We start from the raw sequence: 23569 nt of genomic DNA, 5'->3' as shown, positions 1-23569 counted from the left end.
GAATTAACTGCAACAGTCAGTTTAATGGGACACACGTGATCCTTCCTCTGTGAATACAGCTCTTGTTAAAATGCTGCAGAGGCATCGACTTGGAAGCATGCAGCAACTCCTAATGCAGAACCCTGCTAAATTGTTCACAAGTAAACCCTGAAGGTATTAAACCGAATAAAGCCAATAGGCTGCCAAAGCTCCACATAACTGCTGCAATCTATCGGCACAATCAATGCACCCTCGTATAATTTGGAGAATGCGACCGTGTTTAAGGTGGGAGTGAGCAGCAGCCCGCCAGCAGAGTTTTAGTGATATTATAATTGTTTCGGCAGAGAGATTTTTAACCTCACAAGGCGTCAAAATTTGTGTTGGCTATAAAAGAGGCAAAAAACAAAACGGAGCTATTCACATTGAAGCTGCTCAGACCGAGATGCAGAGCCTACTGATAAAATTCAACCTCTTGAGCTTCTAGACAGACAGACTAAAAATCACAAAAATGACCAGATTGTATTATGTATTTTCCAGATACGCATTGCGCAATCAAGTAACTGTTATCCTGAGTTGTGCCGTTTACAACCGTTCTTACAGGAGCGGTTTGCATGATGAGCACAGCAGATGCACCGTTCCACCAGGTGTTTGCCAACTGCTGCTGCCACTAGTCTGAAGGAGCTGGCAGGGGAATGCATGGGGAGGGGTGTTTTGTGTGGTGAAAGCTCAGCTGGAGGCTGCAGCTTGGAGGAGGATCTTTGTGGAAATGGGTGGTGCTTTGTGAGAGCAAGTGTTCGGGTACCTTTGAATGGTTGCCATGGGAGATCCAAGGATTTCTCAGAGTTGCAGGAAAACAAAAAATCTAAGCAAGACTCCAGGTATTTTTTGATGAGGCAATATCAATTCTGTAAATAATTTTCCTCTACTTCTTTTTGCTATTTGCATGCTTGTACACACACACACACACACACACACACACACACACACACACACACACACACACACACACACACACAAAGCTAAGGTTAAAGGAAGTGACAATTATTTCATGATATAAATAGTAAGGTTCCACTCCACTGCAACACATAACACAACACATTTAATGTCAAATTTTTGATAATTTGACAAAAATTGAAACCTTTTTTTCCTCCTTATATTTTATTTTTATATACATAATCTGGACAGTTTTTTCAAGGGACAAATCTGAAGTAGTTAATAACAAAAAAAGATTAAAAACAGTTCCTTCCTCCTCTCTGTGGGGTGTAATGCTTGGTTAAGTCTCAGCTGGTTTTAATCATCCCTGTTGGGGGGATTGCTGTTGCTGTGGGAAGTTTTCTTTTTCCCGTGGGGCAGCACAAATGATGAGGCACCAGGATTTGATTAGTTAAATACCTATGATGGATGAAGAGAGGATTAGATGGGCCGTTGGTTCCCAACAGAAAGGATGGCTTCATGTCCACCCACCGGTGAGTGATCAGAGAACAGGACCGTCTAGCAGAACTGTGTCATCTTCTTGGACTAAATACCCTTAAATGTGTCATTGGTAAGACATGCATTATGCATTTTGAGTCCTTTTCTTGTAAACACTTTATCCATGAGGAAGCAAAAGGTAAAAAAGAAAGAGAGGAAAGGCAAATAAGATCTGGAGGAACGGAGAGCGAATCATTACTCATGTGCATTAGTATTCCTTCCACAGCTTGTGCTGTGAGACAGCCGGTCTGTCCAAACAAACAGCAAACAGAGGGGGGATGCCTCATTATAACTTCTCCGTTTTGTTTCACCCAGAGTTCACATTCCATCTGACCATAAACACTGGGCCGGAGCTGCGACCTTGCCCTGTGTCCATGCTGGAGCTTAGAGTTGTGCAGAGCAAGGAAAAGCTGCGGTTCACATGCTGCTGAGTCCGTGCCGACGGCAGTGCAGCAGCCTGGGAGAGGGAGGCAAAAGCATATTATAAATTTCTATTATTGAGTCCTTGAATCATTTTAGGTCTGCACTCGGCGGGGGCAACCAAAAGAGATGATAAATGAATCTGACCACAATATTCCCCATAGGTAATAGCTTAAATGTCCACTTGGACCTGACTCAAAAAGCAAGCAAGTAATTTTCTATAAACTACCACCATAGTAATTGGGGCTTTTAAAACTTTTACTCCCATTTGGTAAAACTTTGGAGGAGTTACGTTGCCTTGCAAAAATATTCTTGCCTGGAAAGTGTCACAGTTCAGGAGTGTTTGGGTTTCAGCTGTGTTTGAACTTTGATTATTTCCTTATTCACTCCAGTCATTATGTCATCTGTCTCTTCTGGACGTAGCTCCAGCTGTTTCTCATCCCCTTCATCACTCCTGTTCTGTTGAGTCCTCTCCTGCATCATGCTTTACCCTTTGTGCGTTTAAACTTTATCAAGTCGTCATGCATCTGCCCAGCTCTTGTTTGTCCTTCGATCTGCTTTAGAAACAGCAGGATATGTACTGAAATTTTTGTAAAAGTTAAAAAAAAAACATAGTTCTACAATAATACCACACTAAATAATTGCATTTTTTAACTAACATGTTAGTTAAAAAATGATTTTAAAAAATCACAAACCTCAGGAGAGATGAAATCAACAAATTGACGCATAAAGCCAGGAATAATGGCTGCAGTGAAACCAGGCATTTTTACATTTGTGGCCATGAAGAGACACAAAACAGCCACTAGTGGTTGCAAAAATATGACTAGAGTTGTGATGGAAAATAGGGCGAAAAATAAAAGGAAAAATGGATTAGGTTTTTTTTTTTTTTCTAGGTTTCTGTTCGGATGCTGGTGTTTGAACTTGGGCTTTCATTGATGTTCGGTTTTGATCATTTCTTTATTGTTTATTTGCTCAGATCTCGGCATTTTAGATTTTCCTCTTGTGTTCATTTATTTTCATCGCTTCTGTTTTGGATTTGCTTCCTTTGTTTAGCGTTTCTGTTATTAAAGTTAGTTTGAGGCCTTTTTATATTTCTTTACCTCCTCTGTTCTACCTTTCACCTTTCATCAGCCTTGCTCGGTTTCGTACTTTGTGTATCTTAACTGTGATTTATGTTGCACAGCACTTTGGGACCTTTGTGTCAGTGAAAAGTGCTTTATGAATAAACTTTACTTCGCTGCGCAGCTGTTATTCATCTCCTCATTTGCCTCTGACTGCATTCTTCCTCAGCTGTGCACCGTTTCCTCTGACTGGTCTGGTTCTCATGTTGTTCTCCATTCCTCCCTCTATATAAAAGCTTGTCTATCCTCATTTCTGCTTCCCTGGTTCCTTCCGCCATGTTGCCTTGTTCTGGTCTCATCTTTGCTAATCTTTTCATTAAACATCCTGCTTTTACTGTACAAAGCTAATATGCCCATTTATCGAATGCTTCTGATTGGATAATTTTGCTTTCGCTCAAGGACATGGGATCCTTAGCACATCCTTCCTCGAAGGTTATTTTCTCTCATCCCTCCTAAAATGAAGATGTAAACAGCCAAATGTCAGATTCATTTATATTTAAAATGCAGTTTTTCCATACACATCCCCTGCAGTGTAATATGCTATCTGATGGTAGCAGGAGTTGCATAAAGTTTCTACATAAACGTTGACAGTATTTGCAGATATTTTACTGAAAAGGTCTGCAGAGAAAAATGTTAATCAGTTTGCCTTTGGTGCTTTTACATGAAAATGAGACCATGACAAGTATTTGTTTGGCCTCCCTCCAATCTCAGATAGCATTTGTGTCTAAAAGGATAAGTGTCCCCTCTGCCCTGCTGTAGTGTTTTCACATAAACATGGCTTCTCCCCTCTGGGACTGAACTGCTCATGTTGTGGTGAAAGTCGTCCACTTAAGTTTGATTATTTTTTGCAAACATTTGTGCAGAAAGTGCATGTGAGCATTGGTACAAATATCACTAAATGAGGAGCAACATTACTGCTCTTTTTTCTTTTCTTTTTTTACGCAAGTGAACTTTAAAAAAAATCTTCATTTGTAGAATTAAAAAGTTAAATTTAGCAGCAAAGTGACCTTATCATCTGAAAATACAGAAGCGAATCTGAGTTCAGCGTAAATCTGAAGGGCTCCCAGCCCTGAGGTCCTTCTTTCTTCCATGTTTGGCTTCAGGAGACAATAAACTGACCGACCAGAAGAACATGTCAGGACTGTGACAAGGACATCAATGCTCTCCGGCTACCAGCATGCAAACTGCGGTGCTGTGGGGAATTGAACCCGGTGACTTTGCTGCGTGAGCCCCTTCTGCTCATGATGCATTATTCAAAGATTTACTGACTTAATACTTTTTAATGACTTTGCTGGTTTATTGGGGCAGATTGGAATGTTTTCTCTCCACTCTGAGTTATTGGCAAGTCGACTGAATTCATTCAGCTCTTTTCTTCCCACACCGATCGCTCTCAGCTCTTTGCACTAGAGCCACTTCATCCCAGTTACACACACATTCATTCACAGATCAGTTGGACAGTCGGGGTTCGGTGGCAGGAGGAAACTGGAATCAAGTCCACAACTTTTTGGACTGCAAGACAAACTCTACCTCCTCTCGAGACTTTAGTCTTTTTTTTTTTGCCTGTGCTAAAATTGTACTTTATTACCCTTTAGCTCCAAGGAGCCAGGGTTTGCTGCAGGCATTCAAAGTGGGCTTGATCAATAGTAATTTAGATTTACTGGTTGTGTTTTGGCTGCTTTTTCACTTGTTTTTGTGGACAAAAGAAGTACTGAAATAATACACAAAGATCTGCCACATGGACTAAGTGTTATGACTAAACTATCACATCCAGCGTTACCATATATGTTAACACGATGGGAAAAGCAGTTAGGCACGATTAAATGTAGGGAAATGAAGCAGATTTCCAAGTCTTTGGAAAGATACGTGTTGCATTTAATCCACTAGTGGTTTTCAAAGTCAATAGCAACAATAGTTTCTTCAAGACTCCAGCACGGGAAGAGACGGACCTAAAGACAGAACGGCAGGGCCTGTTGACCCAGACGTGCTTTAAATTGAGGAAATACAGCATGAGCACGATAAGTTTGGAGCAGAAATTGATTCAGTGATGTCAGGAGAGAGACACGGTTAAGCACAGAAGGGGGAACTTCTTTGGAAAGCAAACGCTACACAGTAATACCTTGGACCAAATTAAATCTAAAAGCAAAGTTTGTGTAAATGATTGAGGAAGTTTTGACCAATAACATATAAAAGACAAATTTTAAGACATTAATCATCTTTCTGATTATATTTCTATTATTTACAATAGATTCTTGAAGGGCTAAATATTTTATTGTGCAATGTTTTTCTGCAGAGGGGAAATGTGATTTCCCATCTACTGCATGTTTAGAAACTCCTCAGTGAAACTGCTGCCTTTACTATGAAAATGATTGGATCTGTCCCTGCTGCAAAATAAACCCCCCAACTTATTTAGATCTTCTGTCACATTCAACATGAGCTCACTGATGGTCTGGTAAACAAACCTGGAGCAAATATATATATTTTTTGGACAGATGTATATGGCTGTTAGAGTTGTTATGAGAGGAAATGGGCTTTTCCAGAGGAAAGGTAAAGGTGGATAGTTTCCATCTGTGAGGTGTAATTTTCCAAACAATGAAATGGACTGTGTGAGCACAGACGTTGGCTCGCAGAGAATAAGCCATGCCTCATTGTACATGCTAATTTTAAAGGTTCAGAATTACAATGTAAAATGGGGTTTAAATATTAGGCTTTTTAACTCTTAATAGCTGAATAGGCTCATTAAGTGGGGGGGTAATTATTTGGGAGAATCAAACCTCCGAAAATCATTTTCTCCTCTTTTCCAGCAGAACTTTTTAAACTGTTTCATCTGAATTTTATGTGACGGTTTAACAGTAAGAGACACATGGATGATTTATATATCATTTCCAAAATTTATTTACAAGGGGAAAAAATCTGAAAAGATCGACAATTTGTGCACAAACTCCACCAAGAAAGAAATTAAACATGCTTTAGTTTGCTTGTTGTTGAATGTATCACCTCTAGCAATCAGTGTAACCGCAAGCTAACAACTGACAGGCAATTTCATCGTTGAATATATTAGGCAGTGTGGAGGCTTTGTATTGAATTCCCCTCAGCCGGTCCGGCTGACGTCAGAAGACCTCAGGCGGTGGATGTCTGTGGTGCTGCACATGCCCTCCTGTGTGACTGCGCCGACTGCTTCCACACGCTCATAAACACGCAGACACACAGACAGCGCCGCGTTTTAAAGCAGCCTGTTGAGGTCGTTTGCAGATGTGATGAGTGCATTTGTTGCTCACTGGTTGCTTTAATCGGCGTTTGCAGCTTCCTAGCAGATCCTGTTGGCATTTGTGACTTTTCAGGGTATAAAGCGGATGCCGGGAAAAGTCGGAGAGAGAGGCAACAGGCGAGGTTCCATGCTGCTGCTGTGAGCAGAACAAAAGAAAATGCAAAAGTGGGGGTTTTCTTAGCCCCAAAATCTGAAAAAGTAAAAATAATTAATGCCCTTGACATTTGTGATGACCAGACTCAAATGATGAAAAAAGGAAAACTGCCTGTTTTAATAGTTCAAACAGCTAAAATACCTTAAAATGCATCAATATGGACAGTGGAAACCTTCAGAAGACAATATCTACAGTCATCCACGTTGGAACCAATCAGAGCCTAGGGACAAAATGCAGCTCCTGGATTGGCTGCTTTGCAAATGGCAGTAAAAGTATCTCACCTTTTCCAAGCTACATTTTCTTTTTAGTATTTCAGATTTCGTCTATGAAAAGAATCATAGAGGATTTCAGTCTATTCACAGTCTGAAGTGTGAACAGGTGGGGATGATTGTACCTCCTTGTCCGTCTGTCCGTCCATGTCTCCATCCATTGGACAATAATATCCAACAGAAACATCAGCCAAAACAAAAAAATTAAAAAAATAGTAACGTGTGGGGCTGGAAAGAAATGAACTTTGACATAAAAACATGCATCACTTTGATAATCTCTTGATAAGTTGGTCATGACGCTTCAACTAGAGACCAAAAAGTGTAAGTAAGAATCCAAAACAAATTAAGTGACTTCATTTAAATAATGCGATGTATGATTTGTGATGCTTTGTGGCATTTTAGCTTGAGAATAAAGTTGAAGTGAAGCGGAGGCTTCATGCCTCAAACGGAAGAATGTCTGCGTTTTGACACCATTTGTGAAGGAGGCTGGGTTGTTGACGTTTGAGAGGTTTTTTTGCACTTGGCAGGTGTTTCATGTCTTTCATGGAATAAACTGTGATGGGCTTCTGTGGTCCGGGCATCTTTAACACCGTCGGGAAGCCTTTGTTCTTTCTCTGTTTTCATGTCGGATCCCCGCCAGCCCATCGAGGAAACTCTACTGTTTCTGTTTGATCAACTTCTAACATATTTTAGCAATTTAGGCAGGAATGAGTGTAGATAATTCAAAGCCTGCCAGAAGGAGTGTTGATGAGGAGACACACAGATTCACAAGCAGCAACGGAGGATCTCGGGTTTTCTCATTTCTGTGCAGATGCGCACCCTAAAACTCCCCGTCAACATGGATGAGACTTTCAAATGAAGCCCTAATACGGCTGACATCTTCCATCGACGAAGACCGGATGAAATTACCTTTGAAAATCTCCCTTAAAAATCAGTTCTGCATTTCCTCGGCGTCTTCGCCCTCAGGCAGTAACTATTTTCCCCCAGTGGAGGCCAGCATGCAGCTGATGAGGTCACCGAGTGAGTCTGATTTCCACACTACAACCAAACTAAGGTTTAGCACACCTGAGGCCGAACGACAAAAAGTCGCACAAAATGTTGTAACCATTGGGACTTCGATCGACAGACCAGACTCCAAATCTAGACGGATAAAAACTTGTTAGCTGTTAAACTTGCTAGCATGCTAACATGTCCAAACTTTACCGTTGCTGCTGCAGCTAAGCAATTAAAACTGGATGCCAACTCATGACAATAAGTGATTCTTATCCCTGGCAGATTTAATTTGAAGGCGCAACAGATCAGAGTTGTGGTCAACCCAAAACAATATTTTAAAATACCAGTGAATATTTGCAAAAAAATAAAATAACTCAATAAAGGTAAGAAATATCAACCCCACTGCTGAACAACACACAAAATGAACGGGGAATGAACATGACTGACTGAACCAACGTGTTTAAGTGTAATAAAAATGCGGTCAAATGATTAATACTCTTAGAAATGACTTTTTTATAGTGGTCTGCATGAGCAGGGGAAGAGGAAGTGTGCATGTTCCACACTCTTACTGCAGAAGAGGTCAGAGGCGTTACAGATAGATCATGAGAGCCCTCTGCTGACAGCTACATCTAAGGAGACCAGAGCAGCTCCCCTCATAGTAACATGCCTGCTCTACGTTAATAAGAAAAGCAGACTGGTCTCGACACGTGTGATAATTCTGCACCATTCAGTCGTCTAAAATTAGTTGCTTTTTCACCTTTCATCGGAAGAACTGGAGGTAGGACTGGGAAGTTATTAACATCACCCACTCAGTGTTGTAAAAGAAATGAAATAATGATTTACTGATCTGGAGAGGTGTGGAGGTGAACAGGCTCACATTTTTTATTCTGTCTTCACAAGTGACCAGTGAGTCGTTTCTTACCAGTTGTTATCTGAACCTGAGCAGCTTTACAGCTGTCATTTCAAATGTAACTGATTTTCTGCTGTAAAAAAACGTCTCTGCCTTAAAATTAGACTCTTATGAAGGTTTCCTTTAACTTTGAGAGTCCTTACATATTTAGTATTCAGTAGAAATTTTAAATACAATCGTCTGCTGACCTTGAAGCACCAAAGAGTGTGCACTTTTGAAAGGAGGCCAAATCTTTTAGCTCCATGTTAACAGATGATAATTATCTTGATACCAAAAAAATGCAAAGGGAGATTAAAACCAGTGATTAGTGGAGCTAATATCATGTTGTACAAGTGCAGTGGGACATTGCATTTGTCAGCTGAACCTGGCAGCAGTCGGTAGGCAGAATGACACAACCGTAGACAAAGTGACTGCAGTTAGGATCAGGCCCACCCTGCAGGTTTTAGTCGTCACACTGGGACAACACACCTGAATCAAGTGATCGGTTCATTACCCGGCCTGTGTGGAACCTGAACACATGTTGAGGAGGTGATTTAGCCATTTAAATGAACTCTGTGGGGACAAACGACGCGTCTGAAACCTGCAGGACACGACGCGCAACATCTGACCGGTTAACCCAGAGGAGTCCAACTACACTCTAACATCAGTTTGACAAACCACCGTAACCGTTTACTTATAATTCACTGAGTTAAAAATAGACTTTTTAAATAAATATTGAAATGGTTACAAACCAATACATTTGATTTTTTTCATATATTTACTTGCTTTATACTTCATTAAATATCTTTCAGCTGCAACTCATTTTCCCTCTAGTTGTGCTGGTCTGCTCAACATTTAACACAAACACAAAGATTTATAGCTTATCTTTACTTCTGACTTTGCCTCACTACATACTAGTTTTAATTAGGACCGGGATCCTTACAAACCATGTGATGTTTTAACTCAATAGGCCTTATTTTTATAGCATTAGCATGTTTTTCTTTTCTCACTTTTTCTTTTAGTTTTTGACACCAATTTCAAATTTGAAATTGTCCCTGACATTTTACTCAGGTCAATTACTTCTTTCCATCTGTACAAAACTCCTAACAGAAGAGGACAAAAGTGCAAATGTAAAAAGAAAAAGCTGTCGAAAATCACCTCTCACCAAATCTCCAAAGTTAGCCATTAAAAGGTTTTACTCGGCGGCGGCCATCCCTGAAACGTAATGGATTTCCAGATGATGTGGCTCGTCACGCCGCTGCAGAGAGCAGATGCTGTAGATGCAAAACCAATAGGGTGTTTTCGACTCCACATGCGGGGGGTCCGACAGGTCGGGGATGTGTGACGTGCATTTCACAGATGTTGAGCTGTAAATTTTTATTTTTTATCCCCCCCCCACCCTCTTCCTGCTGGTGCCGTGTGATCTGAGGTGAGCCGCAGCCTGGAGGAGATTGTACTCCTGTTTGCCTCCGTCCAGGTTTTGTAATGCTCAGTCAGGCTGTGTTCTGCTACCACACGGCCTAAAAGAGGGCCACGAGGTTATGGTGGAGGATATAAAGACTTCAAACACGCGCCACAGTAAAAATTGTCCTAATGATAGGTATGTGAAGCACAACACCCACGTTATCTAAAGTCTTTCCCTGCAGTGACAATAATATTGTCAACATTTCTTCTCCTTGACAGCTGGAAGAACTGTCAAATCTGTCCAACAGCATTTGTTTTGCTAAAGTGAACAAGCGTAATCCACCCTCACTTTTTCTCTCTTTTTTTCTTCTCCTCTCGCGTCAGGACGTAGAAAAAAAAAGCGTCTCATCAAGTACACGTCTCTGTTTGGCCTCATCGACTGTCTGCCTGGCTTCGCTGCAAACACACCAGAAGCTCTGCAGGCAAATTGCAACATTTTTTAATTCTTTGACAGTTTTGCATTGTATGTTTTTTTGTGTGTGTTTTTGCGCAACTATACGACAGACTATATATTTTTCCAGATAATGAGATGGAAAAACCAAACATATCACTCGGTGTGAATGAGTCGACCCAGGTGCGAAGATGTTTTGGTGAAACTTCCTGTGTTTAAAGGTTATTTACTGAGTGCAGAGAGAGAAAAGCTTGAATAAAAACCAACTAAATCAAGTTTTGATTGATTTTATAAGAGTAGATCCAAAAGTTTGCAACAGATAGATAGAAAAGTTGTTGTTTTTTTTAGTTTAAATGACAAATCCCGCTACAAGAACAAGTGGGTATAGATAATGGATGGATGCAAAAGAATGCTTTGTCTGCCACTGTTTTCCAGTATTTTATTAAATTGATGCAAGTTGTGATAGTTTGATATAACCACTGAGGGTGTGTACTCTCCTGGGGCCACACACACACACACACACACACATGTTTGTGTTGCTATCTTTGTGGGGACTTTCCATTGACTTCCATTCATTTCTACAGCCTAAACCTGACCTTTACCCTTTTCCTAACCCTATCCATCACATACCTAACCCTAACCCTAACCAAAACTCAATTCATACCTTAGCCCTAAATCTGACCCCTGACCCAAAAACAGGGTTTCCCCTCGTGGGGACCGGAGCCTGGTCCCCACGAGGGGAAACGTAGTATATGTCAGGAAAATCGTCCCCACAAGGTATTACAAACACACACACACACACACACACACCTCTGTGGCTAATGATCTAGCAAAGATCTGAGCAATCCTTATTTTTGATCTGAACAGGTTTTCATCTCCAAGTCAAACCCAGAGGAAAGTTTTTCACTAAACCTCCATCCTTGGAGTTATTTAGTTTGCGTCGGTACATTCCCATGTGAAAGACTTAGACGCTAGCTTCAAAAGGGCTGTAATGAACGAAATAACGGCTTATTATTATGTGTGGCATGCAGTGCTGCTGCGTCGGTTTCATTGAGACCAATTTGAAATGTGAACGTGGGAAAAAGTGAAGCCTGCTGGAACGAGGTGACACAAACTGGAGGTAATCACATGAACCTCCGCTCTGCGTAGAGCGTAGGAGTGAGGCAGAACATCAGGCCTCGGACGGCGGCAGCCGGGGATTGAGGCTCGCTTCAGCCGTTTGAAACAAAGCTTTTGTTTTCTGCGGAGTTGAGCGAATCCTGCTGCGGGTGACGAAATCGGGAAATTTAACAGCAGTGGTGATTCTAAAATTTACCGAATGAAAATCTCAGCGCTGTGGCCGTTTCTTCCTCTCGTGCTCCTGCTGAGGTTTTGCTCAGATACGTGAAGCTGACCTCTCAGATGGTCAGCTTCTGTGCTGGCAAAATAAAACATTCCTACGGAGCTGAATACATGCAGTAGCATGGTGCTGCTGTAAACACTGTGAAACACCTGACTACTGCATTAAAACACGTTTTGCATGATATTGTTCTTGAATAGGTTTCGACACATTACAGTTCTTTATTTTGACTGTTTTTGCAGCTCCTGTAGTTTAGTCATATTGCTTGTGTTTGTCTTTGTTTTTAAGTTTTATATGTAGTCATTTTTCTTTTGGCCATGTTTAGTTATTGCTTTAGTTTTCTCCTCAGTTGTCTGCCATTAGTTCTTTTGCCACATTCACCACTTCATACCAATAATCAATCATTCATGTTCCTTCCTTCCTTTCCTGTGTATTTCCTTTCTTTTTTGGTCCTTCTTGTGCTCCTTTACTTTCTTCTCTCTTCTTTTCTTTATACTTTTCCTCATTTCTTTCTTTACTTTGTACATTTGTTATTTCTTTGTTTGTCCTTCCTTCATCCCTTTCTTCTTTCATCCATTCATTCTACCTTCCTTCCTGCCTGGATTGTGTCTTTTTCCCCTCATTATTTTTCTCATATCCATCCTTCCATCCTCCTCTCTCTGCATTTTGATGAGGGTTGTAAGGGAGCTCGGCGTCTGCATCACATCATATTAAAATCTCAGAGTGGGTGGAGGTGCCCAGGTCCATCCTGTGACTTTCAGACGCACCTGAATCAAACGAATGGTTTGTCGTCAGACCTCAGCAGAGCTAAAGAAACGCTGATGAGGCGATTCAGAGAGTGTTGGACCAAGGATATGGTGTTAATTCTCATGATACTATGATTTAGATTTTCCACTGCATACATGTGCGCCTCCTAAAGCTTCGATTCTCACATGGGAGAAATGTTCGCAGCCGCAGTTGGTCTGTTCCAGCCTCCAAGAGGACTATGAATAACACGGGTGCATTTATTAGACATCTGCACTGCAGCGCACAAGTGGAGAAGGCGACAGCTGATGTGTAATTCTCAGCTAAGTTTGTTCCCAAGATTTGAGGAACTGAGGAGACAGAAAGCCGGAGAGGGGGAGGCAGACATGAGGAGAGGGAGGCTGGATGGATTAATCAAAAGGCGGACAGGGCTGCCCACGCCGTGTGAAAAAGCTTTCTCATCCAGCATTCTTTAATGAACAAGTGATTCAAGGTGCTTTCAGTCGGTTCCTGGGAGGAACGTGCACACATACACTTAAGGATAAACGTTGCCCACTCAATTAAACAGACGCCTCTAAATTGGCGCCTTTGGAGAGCAGGCAGGAGAGAGGAGAGACGGGGGTGGCGACTGTTGATGCTAACAGCGAGGGGGCTTTAGGAAAAGAGTGGGATGGAGTTCTGTTCCTGGGCTGTCAGCGCGCTGCCAGGGGGGATCAAGGCTGCACAGGTCCACCAGCCATCCTGCCAGCATCTGAAGGGAGCAAGCCTGGCTATTTCTAGCAAAACAAAAAGCATCCAAATGGGTGAGGGAGACGGGGCGGAGGGCGGGAAGAGGACAAAGAGCGGTGATAAGGCGTCCCCTGGAGCGAGGCGGTGCACAGGTGTCTCTCTGTGGCTGTCTTCACTGAGAGGAATGCAGATTAATAGATGGGATGAAAATAGGCACATTTATGTCAGTTATCTAAAATCGTCAAACTTTCTGTCTTTCTCACCCTCCATGCAGCATCATGTGTGCAGAGGGTATAAGCTTGTGAGTAGCTTTTGAATTTCATGTGTTGATTGTGACTGAATCCTGTTGTTTTTTTTAAAGGATCTCCAACTGAGGTGTGTTGATTGCACAATGAATAATTTTCCTTGAGGAAGAATAGTGGAGGAATATTAGCATTTTTTTAAAAAATTAGTTCCAGAAATTGTAACTCACAACATTCGGACAGCGGCCCTTGGTGCATGATGTGCATGGAGCCAATCGAAGCAGCAGTAACGGAAACCACCAATGCATGGCTAACAAGTTTTTATCATCTTTACTTAATCATCTCGATGCCCTGTATTTCCAGTGAAGCACTCATTGAATGTTTTTTTCAGATTACAGTCACATATGTACTCATTTCTTTTTCAGTGCATTTCATGGACATTTTCTGTGATGGAAAATAAAGAGTGCTCTGATCAGACCAGACCAAGGCCCTGCATGCACAGCTGCTAACGTTAAACACCGTCTCCATGGTGAAACGTTGTGGCAGCATCGACAAAAAAACAAAACAAAAACGGGTCAGAGGTCACGAATGTAGCCGAGTAGAGGTTAGACCCAGTTAGAGAAGTTTTTGTAAGGAAATCTTAAACATCACATAGCTTAAAGGCAATGCTAAATACTGAGGGAAGGTATGTAAACTTCTGAATCTGAAGACATTATTAAATAAATCTTTGATAAAGATTGTGGCATTTAGCAAACGGAAATTGTTTCTGGTATTTTTACCAGACTTGAAACAAAAAGAAGTGGGTCTAAATAAACTTTTGTTTCAACTGCATGATATGGCGTTCACACTGCCAAATTAGACCAAGTTTAAAGTAGAGCTGGGAACAAAAAGTCGCGTTGAGATGAGCGTGAGGATAAACAAACAAGTGGATGTTTGGAGGTTCGGATGATGTGATCAGTGAAACGGAGGCATTCATGCTTAAACCCAACTCTTCAATTTGAGCCGTTTCAGCTCCGATGCTCTCACAGACCGACTGCTTTTCGCCCTTATTATTATGTTTTCATCATTATGCAGGCCCAGCACTGCTGTTAAAACTTAGCTCTGTTCTCAGGACCTGGCCTTCTTCAACACACACACACACGCAGCGTGCCACACATGGTGTTTTTGTTCTGGAGCGTGGCTCCCTGGGGGCTCCTCAGGGCCTGTTCTGAGCGATAGCAGGGAGCCTCTCCACCCCCTCCTCACTGTCTGACCTTTACAAAACACAAGTCAGAAATGTCTGGCATTTTGCTCTAATCATCTGCACCTAAACACATGAGAAACGGTGCTGCGCCTCAATTAAGGAATCCCTCGGCCCCAAGAGGAAACGGTTTCCTTCAATGACAGTCATTATGAAGCCTGGAGGCGTTATTGGACTCGGCGGCGATTTCTTTGCTTTCTCTTGCATGATTACGGTTATTTATATTTCTGCCCTGTGCCTCTGCATACAGCCCTTTATATTTTTTATTTTGCTCTTTTTTCCTGTTTTTTTTGTTTTGTTTATTTGCGTCTCTGCTTCTTTCAAAAGCCCCTCCACGTTTCTGTCGTCGATACTCTTCTCGTTTCATCTGAGCTGGCTCTGTTCAGAAAGTGCTCAGGCAGAAAAAACAGGTGAATAAGTCTCATTAGTGTGCCTGCTGCTGCTGTACGAGACGTTTTACTTTCTTCTTCTGAGTCACAGCGATGTTTCTGCCTGACTTTTCCCCGAGAACTTACTGCTGTCGTCTTTGTAAATGAAGATAAACAACGAACCGCAGAAAAACATGAGTTAGCATGAATGATTTCTTTTCATTTTGTTTATTTTTCAAATCATCGCCATCCAAAGAAATAACTTTTCTTCTTCCCCCTTCCCATATTATCCACATTAATTTAATCATCACTCTCTAAAGGTCGAAAAATCCTCGCAAAAGAAGATAAATGCTTGTCCAGTTGACATTTTAATGAGCCACGGCAACACTAACATACAAAAAAAAACAAAAAACAATTATCACATTTAGCAGTCGGCTTGGAGATAACAACCATCTCAAATGTCAACCACCAGCTTGCTACAAATTGAATCAATATTGTTTGGCTTAATTACCTGTCGAGGAGAAAACAATCAACTCCCGTGTCAATCCAGACACCTTTGTTTTTCAGCAGCAACTTCAATAAAAGCCACACCAACATTTCTGTTGTGCCTCTTACTAACTAATCCATCTTCTGATCGTGAGGATTCTTAGGTAAGCGTCATTTTCCATGTGACAATCGAGAGAATCCTTCAGTTTATTCAGCAAATTAAGATCCTTCTTACAGCACACACATCAAATCTGTTATTTATCTTTTTCCGTTGCTATGGCTGAATTGTTGCGCACTAAACACTGCTATAACAAACATTTTATATTAAACTTGTTTATTTCAGTGTTTGCATTTAGATTCCTAAGTGGCGAATAAGAATGTTTTAGAAAACGAGAGTGGAGAATTTTAGAGCAATTAGCAAATAAGTTGGTCGATTAATTGATTGTTAAAGTAGGAGACAAAATAAAATGCATGTTACTCATTCTGGAAGGGGATGGAAGTTTATATTCATCTAGTTCACAAAAATCACACCAGAAAACGTAGAGCGGCCCCCCCTGGTCGGACATTTACCTCCAGTATCCTGGATCTTTGCTCTCAGTCATCCTAGGATTGAGTGAGAAGTGGACGAATGGACGGGAATCTTGTCCGCCGTAATGCAGGCGCTGCAATCTCTGTTACCGTGAAGCTGGTAGTCTGGCTGAAGCTTCACAGATAAGCTTTATCGTCCAGGATGCGTTTGGAGGAGAACTGTGGCTCCTCTGCATCCAAAGGAACAAGCTAAATGGTTTGAGTCTCTGATCATGGTGACCTCTGGATGTCACCCGTGCTGAATATTCTGACACCTTGGGATCCTCAGGATGAGCCGGAGCGTCTCGGGTAATCCTCTTAACGGTGACTTTTTAGGAAGCACTCCAGGTTACACACAACTTAAAGACAATGGATGGATGGACAATTACTGGCCAGGTATACCTAGCAACTGAAACATCTATACATCTATGCCGTTTTCAAGTGAAATGCTTTCATTTCACTAGATCTATTGGATTGTCAAACAAATGGTTTGTAAAAATCTACTATGGAGTGTTTTTGTGAATATTTATATTTAAGATCTAAAACAGTTGCATGTTTTAATGCTCAAGATAATTAAACCTGACATGGACACATTCACATTGTTGACGTTCTTGAGTTCCCAAAGAGAATGTGAATATTTTCTCCTCTCCTGTTATCCATTTAAACGCTTTAAAGCCTGACAACAAGTCATAAAGATTTGCCTGGCAGGGATAAAATATGATCAGCACATCAGTTACCTAAAGTTAGGAACTAGTGTTGAGATCCACCATTCAGGATTTCTTAATAAAAAACATTAGATTAGTCATAAACAAAAGATTTTATGAGCTTTTGCAGCATTTCTTGAAGCCCGTCACTGATCATTTGGGATGATTTATTTATTGTGCTAAATAAAAAGAATCTGGCCTGTTTTATCAGTTTTATCGATGCGTCAGAACTGGGAGTTGGCAGGTGACTCATGTATTACGCTTTTTCTTTCTTCAACTCTTCAGTCAATTATCGTCTCCTGAGTCATAACGTAGCCTGAATCAGATCAGTGTACGATCGGAGTCCTGGTTCATTTTGAAGACTTTGGCTCTTGAGTTGTCCCTCTTGTCGTCTTCCATGTTCCCTAAAGCAACGTTGAAAATGGACCAGAGAAGACACTTTGACGAGCAACGATCAAATGATCACCGAATTTTGATTCTGGTCAGTTTTGGAACGACGACTTTGCTTTCTGCAGTGCAACAGAGACGTTTCAGTCTCTACTGATGGTTGTCTCTTCAGCTGATTCAGGCATTGCTAATAATGTCTAACATTACATTGTTGCGCTGCATCCACACAGCTGTTGCAGTGAAGAGGCCCGGTGGCTGAGGGCGTTCTTTTCAAGCTGGATCTTAGCAGATTTCAGAGCAGTGATGGTGCCGATCCTGTAGGTTGTTCGCCATATGCACAGCTTACAAAGGAGCAAACAGAAAACTTGTTCCAACCAGTTCTGCTTTCTAAGTTAATTAGTTCCTAAGTCGGGACCAGCTGGTGATTTTGGTCTTCATAAACACAGCATTGCTCAGTTTTAAAAGTGGGCTGAATGTGTTGGAGTTAAATAAGGCTTTTTTGTTGTTATTGTATTCTCAAGTGGAAAGCAAAATATTGCTGGAAGCTGAGGAGATGGAAATGCCGATGGAGGAGAAATGCTCAGTGCAGCAGTTTCAGATGTTGTGTTTGCAGCTTGCTTAGTTTTTTTTATTTTCTGCGCACGTTTTGCAAAATACACATTGGTGCAGTTGGTTTATTCTTAATGTAGGTTTGTTGTTGAGCTGTATGCTATTAATATCTTAATGTCTTATTAATGGAAGTTCTCATCTCTGTCAGTGGAGAAGTGCTGCCTGATAAAAAAGTATGTTTTTTCCCCTTGAAACATTTCCATTTTTCCCATTATGACGATCAACTTTAATGTTTCTTAATGGGATTCTATGTAACACTATCACAAAGTCCTGAATAGTTGCCAGGAGTCTGAACTTGAGCATTTTAACTCAAAAATGTACATTGACCTAAACTTTTCCTTTGCAGCTTTTTACTTTGGATCGTTGAATCCCTCCACAGATCGGCTCCTTTACTAATTTGGCGGTTTTTGAAGTAAATCGGTGTTGCAGGATTTTATTCAGGTTTATGGGAGTAAAGGGCACAAAACAAATCATTTCATACTTGTCAGATTAAATCGAAACCTTTTTTTCTGTACTGTTTACTATGTGCATGTAGGAGAGATGGAACAAATACCATGCATAGAGACAGAGCTTTTATTACTTGACTGAAGCCAAACAGAGATGGTGGTCTTGGTTTTAGAAATTACATGTTCTGAAGTTTAGCATGAAATTAAAATATGCATAATTTATCTGCTACACAGAAATATTAAATGCATACATGAATATTGTATTTGTATTCATACGAGATAAGTTTTAATAAACAGTTTACTTTCAATATCAAAGAGCAAAATAACGCAGGAAACCACAGCAATGCGTATTTCCTAAGAATGAGCCAAAAATACTGAATAAAACAACATTAAACCAAGCCTGTGGAGGCAAAGTTACAGGACAAACATAAAATAAAATACACAATCCAAAAATGACAAAGCCCAAAAGTAGTGACTCAAACCACCACAAATAAGAAAACTCCCTCATTCAGCCTCAGAGATGTCAGCTTACGGCCATGACACATCAGAGAGGGTTGCATTTTTTATTTCATGATCCGATTCTAATCTGAGAGCTCAATGGATTCAATTAAAGAACCCAAAACCAGAGGACGTAGTGGAATGATAGTTAAAATATATTTTTCTCTCAGCTGATGCAGCTAACAGCTCTCTCCCTTTTTATTGGGTCATGTAACTGATTCATCAAGTATCATTTCTCATGTACATCTTTATATTTTTATCCTGGGATTTCATTAAAGTAGCTTTACGCTAGTCACAGTTCAGTAAAATCCATTTTTATGACTTCTTTGTGCAACTTCCCCATATAGCTGTTCAGTTCCTTTCCCTGTGAGAAGGCTTGTTTTTTTCTGATTGGTCAGTTCATGGAGCCAAGAAACTGTCCCCCATCAACGAAATTACAAATGCTATAAAAACGTAATGAAGAAGTTGATGTCAGATTAAGTAGGAATTGCTTTAAGGGTAACAAAGTCAATGTTTTTCAGTCCCACAGAAAATTTGTGGGTACAGCTGAAAATATGTGCGTCTGCAAACCAGACTCACGACCGACCTGTCAGGAGGAAACTCGATCAAACTTTAAATTTTACTTAAACTATTGTCAATCTTCTTGCATTTGATAAACTGCAATGTTTTCAGTTTTTAACTGAAACATGAAAAGTTGTTTGATTTGATTTTGATATCGGAAACTGAGGGGGAAAAACATGCATTATGTGACGTATTTACAGTGTATGTGCAAAAGAAAATCCGTTTTTAACGGCATATCTAACAGTTTCTGCTGAAAGCAGCGCTTTAGATTGGCAGAGTGTTTCATGGAGATTTATTTTATTTATTTGTTTTGTCATTGATATGTGACAGTATTGGCTTCTTCTTAATTGTCTGTGCTTAAATTAAACAGAGAAAAGTGAGGGCTAACTCATCTGTTCATCTTCTTTCAGGTTATTTCCTGAAATTAAGCAGAAATATGTTTATTAATAACAATACTTATTAGCATCCTGACCAATCCATATACAATAAAAATAACTGAAATATAGTGTCAGAGAAAGTTGTCATTGCCGATTAATAATTTTCTGCTTGAATGCATCACCGTGTCTATTATTATTATTATTATTATTATTATTATTATTATTATTATTATTATTATTAAGAGTTTTCTTTCATGGTCGTCTCAGTTTTGACCTGAAGTCACTAAAATGACAAAATATGGTTAAGATTTTTGCAATGGGAGCCAAAATCCACCTCCTGTAATTTAGAGCTCTGTTGTTCTGAAAGCCTCATGAAAATGATTTCAGATTAGCTTCAAAAGGCAAGAAAAGAAAGAAAAAGAAGAATGAGCCTCTGCAGAGGGAGCGTATAACTCAGATGTGTAAGTGTGCTTTTTCTTCTGCAAGTCCAGTCGATTGGCCACAGATGAACAGCACAAAACTAATGTCTCAGCCTCCGGTGCTTGTGGCATGTAAACACTATTTATTAGGTTTCAGACTGTGGCACTTCCAGAGTAAGCAGGAGAGGCAACATTTTGTTTTTCTTTCCTTTTTTTTTTAGTTTTTGCAATTTATTTTGCGACAGATTGTGATCAGAACATCCCCAGGAATCACGCTATCAGTGCTTCCTTTAATGAGCTTTGGGTTTTTGCTTTGATCTGCCTCAGACCATCGTGGTGTGTAATATATATACACCTGAATACAGAGCGTCTTATCTTTCTGAACAAAAGGTTGACTAAAAACACAAACTCCCAAAGTTTTCTCTCTTCCTGCAATCTTCAGGAAACTCAGTGACATTTACTTATGAGTGTTTCGCTTTGCTACACCTTCAGCTGCAGCAATTTCCTATATTTTTTGGGATCCGCTGAAAGCTTAGTCGTGATTAATGAGTGTGGTTATCTTGTGTCATGCTACTTAGGCAGGTCATTAGGATATCTTAGCGAGTTATGATTTGGATCAGAATCTCGGCTGAAACTCTGGACAAAATAAAAAAAAACAAACTTCCAGCTATAAATCAGGAAAACGTCTTGGGTATTTATTTATGGTTTTCAGAATAAACAAATTCCTCTTCCTCTTTTGGGTAGCATTCAGCATCAATCATAATTTGATTTTGTTTACTATTAAAAACATAATTTTGTGTAGTTTACAGGAAGTATCTTATGGGTCCCTCTGTACACAGTTTGGTTTCTTGGCTTTTTCCTTTCTGAGAGGCTTTTCAGCCTGTCGTCAGAAACCAAACAGCTCTTTGACATTAAAATCAGACACAGAGTGACGACACATTTCAGCACAATGCGTGATCCCAACACCAACTTTGTTAAATGCTTTAGAAAAGCTGTCTTAGTTTACTGACCTGACGGAGAAGGAGACCATGTGACTCTCCAGCCGCAGCGGAAATATGCAGAACTCACTGTTTTCATTTAAAGTCATCATTTGTCGTCCCTTACTGTTCCTCCTCTGCTCTCCACCCTCTCGCTCTGCTTGTGACTAACTGAGAAAAAGCTTTCTTATCTTCTGAAAGACTAAATTCCTTTTTCATAGAAGCGGATCCTTATCTGGAGGCCTTTATTGGATTTTCTATATGAAACTCTTAGAAGTCATTGTATATGCTTCTTTCCACCGGAGTTTTTTTTATTTTTTGTTGCTCATGAAGAAGAGCGATTTGGACTATGTCACAGTCAATGTTAAAGTAAAAGCAGGAGACAGAGCCTGAGTATTTAATCAAAGCTGGATTTTCCTGCGAGCTGCCAAAAATAGAAAAGAATAAATTCCATCATGCGGAGGATTCAAATGGCTTTTCAGGAGCAGAAAAAGTACCGGCGACACCTTACAAAGCAATATGAGTTTCCTGAGCTCTAATAAGAAGGTGTGCTTAAAGAACTGGCAGTAATTGAATTTGAGGTTTAAATATATGCGTAGTCAGACTAAATCTTTGAAACAAAAAGTCAAATGTCTATTCAGAGTGCTAGAATGAAATCACAGAGGACCGAGACCCGGCTCTTGACAGATTAAAAATGACAAATGCACATTATTTCCCTGCAAGGCTCAACTGTTCTACGAGAACATGAAAGGAAAAGAGCATTTTTGGTGTCAGACTCTTGGTAATTGCCCGAGTCCCATGCTGTCTCCCTCTCAGAGAGCCCTGTCTGCCGGAGAATCTTACTAAGAAAAGAACAAATAAGGAAAAAGGAAAGGGCAGTGCTTACAGAGGCAGCAGATTCTTTTTGGCAGTCCCGTTCAGCAGCTTCCTGGCGTTCTCAAAGTCAGCAGAAGAATCAAGAAAAGGTAAAGTTTACTGCAGTTTGCAATTCTGATTCCTTAATTGACGGATTGTAAACGAGTAATCCTGGCTGCACTTTGGAGGGGATGGATATCAAGGGGACATAAATCCAAACGCGTTCTGCTTTTTCCTCGACGTCTCTGGTTCTGTCGTCATCGCCGTGGCAGTAGAATCTTTCCTGGAGCCAAAGCAGAACGGGTCAGCGAGCCTTCTGGACGCCGGAGCTGTGAAATCTCCCGACATTCGTAAACCTCACGGCTACTTTGCACTTTGTTGCATCTAATAAGCCCAAAACGGGCAAGTCTTTAGGTTTGATTATTGGTAGAGGAATATACATGTTGAATGTACCATATCTTAAACTTTCAACAACAATAATTCGCACTCCTGTTATAATGTAAATTATGGAAGTGATTAATGGTTGTGCCTCTGCAGAGCTGCATTTTGTCTCATTTTTCTTTGCAAAACACCTGAAACTCAGTCAGACTGCACAGATGGCATTTGTGAAGTCTTAGCTAAAGATTTCTGATAAAAATCTAAGTCTGAGCTTTGACTGGGCCATTCTAACACATGAAATATATTTCGATCTAAAGCATTGCACAGTAGATTTCGCTGTATGTTTAGGTGCAGGAGGTTGAAACTCTGCCACAAACTGAAATCTTTTGAAGCCTCTAATGTCTCTGAAGTCTCTTTCACAATAGAAATCATCTTAAATGTCAGAAAGCTCATATTCTTTTAAACAGCAAGATAACCTACGTGGCATGAGAGGCGATTCTGCAAGTGATTCTGTAAGTGACTGACAGCAGTAGGAGGAACAAGGATTGAGAGTTTTCTGAGTTTTTTTGTTTGTTTTTTTTAAACTGATTTGCCAATCAGTTTAAAAAATGCTGTGGTTAGAAACTTGACCTGACGCTTGTGATCAGACCAGAATATCATTTTGTCAGTGAGGGAAGTGAAGTGTATTTCTGTGAGCTGAATATTCCTTATCAACACATCTTCAGTTTGAATTAGTTGTACAAAGACCTAACATGTTTTTGGTTCTGGTACTCAAAATAGTTCATTATTGTTTTTATTTGCATAAGAAGTTATATTGCCATCCATAAGTCATGCTATATACTGCCACCTATTGACCAATCAGTGGAACATCAATAGAAAATCTGGAAATACATTCATGCCTAGTTTGAACCGAAATAAATAAAAATTATTAAGAGTTCAAACATGCATTTGTTGAAATGCATGTTTGAACTCTTCAGCTAGGATGAAAAACAAAAAGTAAAACACTATTAATGTTCATGTCTGTGTGAAATGTTTCCACTTCGCTAACAGGTTAGCTTAGCCGTTGTGTTTCTGGGCTGTGAGAGGAGCCCAGGTACGTGGAGAGAGCATCTTATGCCCCTGCAGAACCAGTCCTGCTGTAAGGCAGTGGTGCTGACCACCGGGCCTCCAACATCACCCGATTAAAACCGATACAATCCAAAGCTTCAAGCAGGTTTTAAACTCTTGC

General features: G+C 40.4%; 1 protein-coding gene across 1 annotated transcript in view; it reads left to right on the top strand.

The window, feature by feature from the left end:
• ptn (pleiotrophin) overlaps window positions 1-23569 on the top strand; it is a 41368-nt gene that overhangs the window by 4118 nt on the left and 13681 nt on the right. The window lies entirely within an intron of this gene.

The sequence above is a fragment of the Poecilia formosa genome, unplaced genomic scaffold (assembly GCF_000485575.1).
Source record: "Poecilia formosa unplaced genomic scaffold, Poecilia_formosa-5.1.2 Scaffold69, whole genome shotgun sequence".
NCBI lineage: Eukaryota > Metazoa > Chordata > Actinopteri > Cyprinodontiformes > Poeciliidae > Poecilia > Poecilia formosa.
Note: the sequence above shows the minus strand (reverse complement) of the source record. Positions and strands in the feature narration are given on the sequence as shown.